Source organism: Pocillopora damicornis, chromosome 3, assembly GCF_964200805.1.
Source record: "Pocillopora damicornis chromosome 3, jaPocDami1.2, whole genome shotgun sequence".
Lineage (NCBI taxonomy): Eukaryota > Metazoa > Cnidaria > Anthozoa > Scleractinia > Pocilloporidae > Pocillopora > Pocillopora damicornis.
In genome coordinates this window covers 1,696,176-1,705,018 of record NC_142672.1, presented here as the reverse complement: position 1 = coordinate 1,705,018, position 8,843 = coordinate 1,696,176, and the positions used below count along the sequence as shown (strand labels likewise).

General features: G+C 36.8%; 2 long non-coding RNA genes across 2 annotated transcripts; both read left to right on the top strand.

Moving 5' to 3' along the window:
• The first annotated feature begins 752 nt into the window (after window positions 1-752).
• LOC149047786 (uncharacterized) lies at window positions 753-1,989 on the top strand. Its single transcript, XR_016185319.1, has 2 exons — window positions 753-1,113; window positions 1,453-1,989. It is a non-coding gene; the product is annotated as an uncharacterized LOC149047786 (long non-coding RNA).
• Window positions 1,990-7,174: 5,185 nt separating this feature from the next.
• LOC113665850 (uncharacterized) lies at window positions 7,175-8,316 on the top strand. Its single transcript, XR_016185318.1, has 2 exons — window positions 7,175-7,443; window positions 7,788-8,316. It is a non-coding gene; the product is annotated as an uncharacterized LOC113665850 (long non-coding RNA).
• The last annotated feature ends 527 nt before the right edge of the window (window positions 8,317-8,843 follow it).

Sequence of the window (8,843 nt, the reverse complement as noted above, 5' to 3'; positions counted from 1 at the left end):
AAAAAATAATACTAATCCATGACGTCAACCATGCGCCTACACTTTGAGTGGCCATTGGCAGTGGCTGATTACAGCAGTCATAGTGCTCGGTGAATACTCAGGTGTATTTGATATGGAAGCAAGCTTTCCTTTTCCTTTTCTATCGTGTTCATTTGGAAAAAAAGTTTAAAGAGGAGCATTTCCAGCAAAACTTTTATCTATTTACTGATCACCAGTCATATGATAAATTGAGCTTTGTTTAAATGTTTCGAGCTCAGAATAAATTTGCATAGTCACGTCAACGATGAACATAGCTGGGACTAATTGGGCTCAAAGCTTTTGAATCAAGACCTAAAGAGGTTTTCTTCAAAACTTGGCAAAAGTGCTTCTATCTAAATGTAAGAGATAAGGAGCCTTTTTCTTTACCCAAATGCTGACTTCAAAAAGTCAATGAAAATCAGCAGTACCAATAAATCATTATCTCTTTCAGTAGAGGGAAACGATAGTATGACATTTCACAATCATTCTCCAAGTTTCCACATTCTAAAACGTGTTTCAATGACGTAAAGCTATTTATGTTGGGGTACTTTGGCAAAGTATTCGTCCGTAAGCAACATCAGTCTTTGGCCGAGAATGGAACCTTTACATATAAAGGCTTATTTAAAAACCTCTTTTCTGCTAGAAACTTTCTGTTATTCATCGATTTCCTTGCCAATTTCCTGCTTGAGATATTATAATATTTCCGGAGGAACTCGTGAATTAGAAGAGCAGCTGAAGAAACCTGGAGTGCGAAGTCATGTTTCGACAGCTGTGTTCTCACAGCGTGGTTTTAAGTACAAAGCTCATCTTGACCAATCAGGGAACGACAAATGTGACAGCTTTGCTGAAGCTAGGGGTGTTGGTAAGTTTGCAGAATCATTGTATAGAGGACTTATATTTGAACACGAAACACCATACATTCTAGTCAGTCTCGTCACTACAGCCTTTCATAACTCTGATTTTGAGATCCAAGTTTAGAAATCTATGGCGCATTTAAAGTTTATCTGCGTAATACTTTATTTTTCCATCTTTTTGTGTTTGTTCACGCGCGAAGAAGCTTACGTCATTAACGAAGTCGGTAAAAGAACATTCAAGGTAAATATTTGCTATATAATGTTTTGTACACAAGGGAACTCGAACGTCTAACTAGGAAACTGATTTCATTAAATGTTTTTCAATCAACCAAGAATTGAAAGGTTCGTCTGAAGTAATAGATTGACTGATGGCAACCTCTGACAAGTACTCTAAGACTTTGAAGCTGAAAGCATATTGATTTTCTTGTCTCAAGCGTAAGAGCTTCATTGATAATCGGCCTCATTTGTTTGATATCTATATTGAATATTGATTAGACATGATATATCTTTTTTAAAATGATACGTATACCATTTTTTCATTAAATTACGTTAAAGTTTTTTTTTGCGTTATTGATCACAGCTACAGCGTAAACTTCAGATGGCGTCGGTACTCAGAAGTCGCGTAATGGACTCAGGACCTAGGCGTGCGCAGACTCAGGGGGCAGAAGCTAACGAAAATGGAGCATGAAATTCTGGATCGACCAGGCCGCCAAAGAATTGAGAATCACTTCATTTGACGTTTGCTGGTTTTTACTTATCGAATAGAGTTATCCATTGCTGTCAGTCAAAGAGTTATAGGTTATTTAGTGAATCATGATATTATCGGCATAGATTGGAATAGAGTAATGTTAAACTTACCTGTAAATCCACCATTGAGATAACAATTTTTTAGAAAAAATAATCATTGTGGTTATCTATGACTGCATCACCGACGTGATGTAATGTTTAGGCTTCAAATATCAGTTATTGAAAAAGACAGTAATGTAATTTAGCTTTCGAAAGACATGTTAGGTTAAGTTAATTTTTTTAAAAAAAATGCATTTATTGTGTCATGTGCCGATCAGAATAAACCTAACGTTCACTTAAAAATAAATTTTACTTCATTACAGTCGAGAAAGGTTGGATTCAGTCTGAGTTAAGGTGATTTCTCGGGAAAAAACGCTATCGAACAATTTTGTTAAACTTTCCGCAAATTTTCCTATTGACGATCTGGTTGGATAGGGTCTGACTACGCTTAAAGCACTGATGTCCATGGAATGGAGAACATTTCCTGAATTTACTCTTAAGTATATCGAAAATCTCCAGTGTTTGATTCACCTTAATGACTTTGTTGACCAAAGCTCTCTAAGGCCCTTTTCTCACTTATTCGAAACGGCCACAAGAAAATTTACCCTTGGCACTGTGGGACCTTCACATCTTCAAATTCTCAGACAATTTTTTAACTCAGAACAGCGCATGACAGTCATGTATACCCGCACAGAATCACTGCTACTTAATACATTTAGATAGAGCACTTCCGTCAAGTTAGTGAGAAATACCTCTCTAAGTGTTAAATCAAAAGCTTTGAACTCCATTAGTCTCAGCTCTTCTCGTCTTTGACGTGACTTTTTATGCAAATTTATTCTTAGCTCGAAACATTTAACAAAGCTAAATCTATCAAATGACTGGTGATCAGTAAATAGATAACAGTTTGGCTCGAAAGACTCCTCTTTAAACTTTGTTCAGATGAACACGATCGTCGAAAATTAAAAGGAAAGCTTGCTTCCATTTCAAATATACTTGAATATTCAAATGGCCCAAGATAAGCTAAAAAAACTGCATTTTTCCGTCAACCTAGGACGCTGTTGATCAAAGCTTCTTCAGCGGAGTTAATTAACAATTGGGTCATACTGCAGCGTGCGTTCATCTAGATATGAAGCACGCGGGAAGTTTGGAGAGCACCAAAGATGCGTAAGAGTTGCTCGAGGCGTAGCCGAGAACAACTCTAGCCTCTTGAGTGCTCTCCAAACTTTCCAAGTGCTTCATATCTCGATGAACGCACAGTTGATGTATGAATCAATTGTTTTATAACATTTCAACCCGATGGAAATTGTTTTTTTTTCGAGGGATTTGTTTGCTGACGTCATGAGCGTGCACAATAGGAATATGAAGCACGCTCGCGCAATTGAATTTGAGTAGACAAATTTACTAGCTATGTTATAAGTGTGCATGATTGCATTTGCTTTTTTTTCGACCTACTTTTGCTAATGAATGATTCTCTCAGTAATTCAATTTGGCATTCAAACGCAAATTTCAAATGTCTGTAAATCGCCCGGGAATAGCCTGCTTGAGTCGTATCTAAAGGTGTCCTTTAGACAGCTTAAGATCACGCGATAAGAACGACTGGGAAAGTAATAACCATCTGGTCGACATGTTTTTTGTTTGGGATTGTCATATGAAAGTTTTGCTCAAAGTTTAATTTTCAAACCCATATGTATACTAATTAAAACATCCTCAAACTCCGTTTGGTACTTTCGGTCGAAGCGACGGCTAACAACAAAATTTTCTAGGCCGAAGAAGCACTGAGTAATTCAGATCATCGTATACAGACCAGAGAAAAAAGATGTCATTGAAATGTTCAAAGACTAGAAATTTTTAGCGATCTTTTTAAGGTTGTGCGTAAGATGCACCAAACACTTATTTCACGAATTTTGCATTCTCGGAGATAATTTGCATTTGTAGTGCTCAGCTCTATAGTGAAATACTGCTGGGATTCGGAGTAACACAGTAAACCAAATGCAAACCTCATCTAATGTAGTAGTATGTTTCGGGATGACTTGGAAACAATCAGCGCTTTCATTATTCGAGAAATAAAACAATAGAGTCCATGTTCGCGCGCCTAAATATGTTTAAGCCTGATTCAGACTCATTTTTGCCCAAGTCGTTGGTTAAGTTATGCCCTGAGACGACGCCTAACAAATTTATGCCCAAGGACACAAAATAAAATACTGGCAGAATTACTCAGGCGGGCATCGAGAAAATAAGAATTGAAAAAAATTGACCAAAAAAAAAAAGTCCAAAAATACATTTTCTCCCGCTAAAATCTCCACTTCAGACTGGAATATGTGTCACGATGCCTTAAAAAGCAGTGCTTACATAGTTTCATACAGTTTCGAAAGTGTGATACCTATTTTGATACCTAGTTTATAAACGTATGCGATTATCTACCTAGAATAATAAGTTTGCAACGCAAAAGAATATAAACGCCTTCAGTGAATGATTCACGACTTTTATCTTCTGATCATATCATTCTTGTGAGAATTTTTAAGACCGATTTCAAATCGAAAAAACTTATGGAAGTCAAAGTGAACTAAGATTCAGGCAGAATTTCAACGAAAAAATCAAAACAGATGTAGAGAGTGAAGCATATTAAATGCAGTCAATACGCCAACTTGATAGCGGAGCTCGCAGAGCGTAACTCCATAATTATACCAAATGGTAGTAGTAATCCATCAAGCCGAAAAAATTTGGACTTATGACCGTACGGGCGTCCGTACAAGGTGCTACTTTTAACATGCGTGGTCAACTGTACCGCGGGCACGCCAACGCCACGGCTTTGTCCAGTAGTCCAGTGGTCAGTGTCGGACGACCTGGGTTCTAGTGCTGGCCGGGACAAGGCGTTGTGCCCTTGAGACATGCGGGAAAAAAAATGTGAGCTCCGCTTTTAGGCTTGGCTAAATCTGTATATTACTATGCAGTCTCGAATATGCAGCCTCTATAGAACACCAATTCTAACTTAAGAACGCGTTATAACAGAGCACAAGGCATATTCATTTGTAAAAAAAAGTGAGCCAGTTTCTAAGTTCTTAAATTCTTGACATGAATTGATGTCACAAAACTACCGCACCCAAAATCTTTCCAAAAAAAAAAAAAGTATCGCATGCGGCTAGTTTCAAAGACCTGCCGGCGAAATGAGGAAGGAACAATTAAATTTAGACTTGTCGGACTTTTCAAAACACTGAGTTGTATTTATGATGGAACATAAATTTAAGTTTCGTTATGAAAAACATCGAAACAAAATAAACTGGATTGTCTTTCTAAAGAAAACGCTCAAAGAAATAGTATTTAAAACTAAAAGAAGGATACGATTGCTATATTCGCATTTTGCTGTCATCTTGGCGGAGCGAGACGAATTGTTTACAGAGCTCAACGCCGACAAGTGCGTGTTTTGTTTTCAGCTTGCTCGAAAATTCTCTTCAAGATCTGATATAAGATAATAATTAGCATGAGATGCATTGAGGCTCAATAAAGATCCCTTGTCTTCGGCTTACCCAGTGACATCTTAAGCGCAGAGGTATCAAAAGCCCAAAGAGATATTTTAAAGTGTACGTGCTCAGGGTCTGAGTTTTTACTTATATCGAATATGGGCGCCTCTATGTTGGCAAAAGTGATTGTGAGTATGAGCAAATTATTATTTACTTTTATTTTATTTTCCCACAGGCAATTTGAAATTTTTCTTTTAAATGCATTCATTTTTCTTATGGAAAAATAAGTGCACTTTGTGCACAATTATTATATGCAAGCCGAGCAATATCGCCTTTTTTGTTCATATCCCTTTGATTTCGTTTTGTTTTCAGCGTTGTTATTTTACAAAGATACAATGTATATTTTTCTTATCAAGTACGAGCTGGCGCTTGACTAGGAATTGGTGCTTGACCAGGAGGATCCAAATGAGAGGCCATCATATGATCAGCTGCTGTTGAGAATGGAGATCATGATGACGAAGGACACTCTTTACTTGGATTTAAAAGAGGATGGTAAAAAATGATCCCTCTGATAGTGCAACCACATCCGGAAATATAATTTGATACTACGCATAATTAAAATTAAGCTGATGAAGCTTTCAAAATGTTTCGTAGATAACAGATAGGGTTGAATCGTAGACAGTGAAGACGTACTTTGTTAGAAATTTTGACTCCTTAATAAAATTTTTGTTTAAGAATTTTGGTTATATGAATAAAGAGTACTATAAAAAGTGAAAAGTGGTGGATTGTCAAATGTAATCGGTTTTGTGGAAGCAGGAAATAGATAACATTCAAAAAACATGTAACCTTGATGAAATGTACAGTGGGTCAAGTCAATTACACGTTGTGTAAATATGCCAAGTGATGACCAGATATAATAATGCTGTTAAAGCTAAGATGAAAACCATGAAATAATTCTGTCAGTTTTCAAACTTTTTTATTTCATTAAACCCTAAACCGTTCCCGTTATTAGGAGGTAATTTAGTGTTAACAACTGGGTTGAAAACGTAAATTAGCCACCGTAAAGGGTAAAAAAGCTGACGTTTCGAGCGTTAGCCCTTCGTCAGAGCGAACCCCGTTATTAGGACTTTGATTTCTTTTTCGTACTTACAAAATGCTCTCGAATACATCTTTTAGAAGTGTTTAGAAGGTAAATTTGGAAATTTGTCGAGAAAATTTGCAAAATGCTTTACTCAGTTTGCACAAAGCATCAAAAATAATACTAATCCATGACGTCAGCCATGCGCCTACACTTCAAGGAGTGGCCAATGGCAGTGGCTGATCGCAGCAGTCATAGTGCTCGGTGAACACTCGAGTGTATTTGAAATGGAGCAAGCTTTCCTTTTTCCTTTTCTATCGTGTTCGTCTGAACAAAAGTTTAAAGAGGAGTATTTCGAACAAAACTTTTATCTATTTACTGATCATCAGTCATATGATAAATTCAGCTTTGTTTAAATGTTTCGAGCTCAGAATAAATTTGCATAGTCAAGTCAACGATGAACATAGCTGAGACTAATTGGGCTCAAAGCTTTTGAATCAAAACTTAGAGAGGTTTTCTTCAAAACTTGGCAAAAGTGCTTCTTTCACAATCATTCTCTAAGTTTCCGCATTCTAAAGCGTGTTTCAATGACTTAAAGCCATCTATTTTGGGGTACTTTGGCAAAGTATTCGTCCGTAAGCAACATCAGTCTTTGGCCGAGAATTGAACCTTTACATATAGAGGCTTATTTAAAAACCTCTTTCTGCCAGAAACTTTAATTTCTGTTACTCGTGTTGACGCGTTCTATTTAATTTGTCATAAGAAACTAGAAAGCGGTTGATACTCAAAACAATAAATGAACGAGGAAGATTCATCAATTTCCTTGCGAATTTCCTGCTTGAGATATTATAATATTTCCGGAGGAACTCGTGAATTAGAAGAGCAGCTGAAGAAACCTGGAGTGCGAAGTCATGTTTCGACAGCTGTGTTCTCACAGCGTGGTTTTAAGTACAAAGCTCGTCTTGACCAATCAGCGAACGACAAATGTGACAGCTTTGCTGAAGCTAGGGGTGTTGGTAAGTTTGCAGAATCATTGTACAGAGGGCTTATATTTGAACACGAAACACCATACATTCTAGTCAGTCTCGTCACTACAGCCTATCATAACTCTTATTTTGAGATCCAAGTTTAGAGATCTATGGCGCATTTAAAGTTTATATGCGTAATACTTTATTTTTCCATCTTTTTGTCTTTGTTCACGCGCGAAGAAGCTTACGTCACTAACAAAGTCGGTAAAAGAACGTTCAAGGTAAATATTTGTTATATAATGTTTTGTACACAAGGGAACTCAACTGTTTTCATAAAATGTCTTTCGGTCAACCAAGAATTGAAAGGTTCGTCTGAAGTAATAGATTGACTGATGGCAACCTCTGAGAAGTGTTCTAAGACTTTGAAGAGCTTCGCTTGGTGCCTAAATTATATTAATTTTCCTGTTCGTCTCAAGCGCAAGAGCATCATGGAAAATCGGTCTCATTTGTTTGATATCTATATTGAATATTTCAGTAGACATGATATATGTTTTTTAAAATGATACGTATACCATTTTTTCATTAAATTACGTTAAAGTTTTTTTTTTTGCGTTATTAATCACAGCTACAGCGAAAACTTCAGATGGCGTCGGTACTCAGAAGTCGCGTAATGGACTCAGGACCTATGCGTGCACAGACTCAGAGGGCAGAAGCTAACGAAAATGGAGCATGAAATTCTGGATCGAACAGGCCACCAAAGAATTAAGAATCACTTCATTTGACGTTTTCTGGTTTTCACTTATCGAATAGAGTTATCCATTGCTGTCAGTCAAAGAGTTATAAGTTATTTAGTGAATCATGATATTATCGGCATAGATTGGAATAAAGTAATGTCAAACGTACCTGTAAATCCACCACTGGGATAACAATTGTAGAAAAAATAACCATTGAGGTTATCTATGACTGCATCACGGACGTGATGTAATGTTTAGGCTTCAAATATCAGTTATTGAAAAAGACAGTAATGTAATTTAACTTTCGAAAGGCATTTTAGGTTAAGTTAATTTTTCTTAAAAAAGTGCATTTATTGTGTCATGTGCCAATCAGAATAAACCTAAAGTTCACTTTAAAATAAATTTTACTTCATTACAGACGAGAAAGGTTGGATTCAGTCTGAGTTAAGGTGATTTCTCGGGAAAAAACGCTATCGAACAATTTTGTTAAACTTTCCGCAAATTTTCTTATTGACGGTCGGGTTGAATACGGTCTGACTTCGCTTAAAGCACTGATGTCCATGGAATGAAGAACATTACCTGAATTTACTCTTAAGTACATCGAAAATCTCCAGCGTTTGATTCACCTTAATGACTTTGTTGACCAAAGCTCTCTAAGGCCTTTTTCACACTTATTCGGATAAACGGCCTCAAGAAAATTTACCCGTGGCACTGTGGGACCTTCACATCTTCAAATTCTCAGACAATTTTTAACTCAGAACAGCGCATGACAGTCTTGTATGCCCGCAGAGAATCACTGCTACTTAATACATTTAGATAGAAAGCACTTCCGTCAAGTTTGTTAGAAAAACCTCTTAAAGTGTCAAATCAAAAGCTTTGAGCTCCATTAGTCTCAGCTCTTCTCGTCGTTGACGTGACTGTTTAAGCAAATTTATTCTTAGCTCGAA